Source organism: Brassica oleracea, chromosome C2, assembly GCF_000695525.1.
Source record: "Brassica oleracea var. oleracea cultivar TO1000 chromosome C2, BOL, whole genome shotgun sequence".
In the NCBI taxonomy this organism is placed as follows: domain Eukaryota; kingdom Viridiplantae; phylum Streptophyta; class Magnoliopsida; order Brassicales; family Brassicaceae; genus Brassica; species Brassica oleracea.
Genome location: NC_027749.1, coordinates 13346155 through 13347040, shown reverse-complemented (window position 1 = coordinate 13347040; position 886 = coordinate 13346155).

Here is an 886-nt window from a genome sequence, read left to right as displayed (position 1 = left end):
TCTTTTTTTACAGTGATGGTACATTTAATAGTACATCTCACAGAAGACGCAAAACTTGGTGGACCAGTTCCATTTCGTTGGATGTATCCGATTCAAAGGTGTGTTTTGATTAATTAATTTTTATATATAAATATATATACACACATTTGAAACCTTACTTGATTCAATTACCTGCAGGACTCTAGGATATTTTAAATCATATGTTCGGAATCGTGCTAAGCCAGAAGGATCTATATGTAAGCAGTATTTAGCTGATGAGTGTATAACATTTTGTTCAATGTATCTCAATGATATAGAGACACGATTCACTCGGACTGGCCGCGTTGATGATCAGCCTTTAGCTGATACTAACATTAGACCACACTCAGAACTTCTACTTATTTTTCCAAACCATGGAAGATTTGTTGGAGCAGGTCAAGTTTATTCTCTTAGTCATGTTGAGAGACAACAAGCACATCGACATGTATTGATCAACTGTCAACTACTTGATCCATTACGAGAGTAAGTTTATCTCTTTCAAGAATAACTAGTTCAATTATGTTTCATTAAAGTTTACTAATATACTTGTTATGTTACTTGATTGTTTAGGAAATATAAAAATGAGTTGTTGACGAAACAGACTCATCAAAGCAATAGGCATCGTGCTATTGACATTGATCGAGAAATGCATCTTAATATTGCAAACTGGCTCAAACAGAAAGTAGAGTCAAATGGGATAACTGATGATATACGGTGTTCAGCTTTGGGTCCATCTGATAAAGTTTTGAAGTATACAGCTTATAATATCAATGGTTGCAAGTTCCGTACAGCGGAAAGAGAAGCTAATATGAAAACACAAAATAGTGGTGTTTATGTGGCTGCTGAGACTATGAGCTATGCTAGTTCT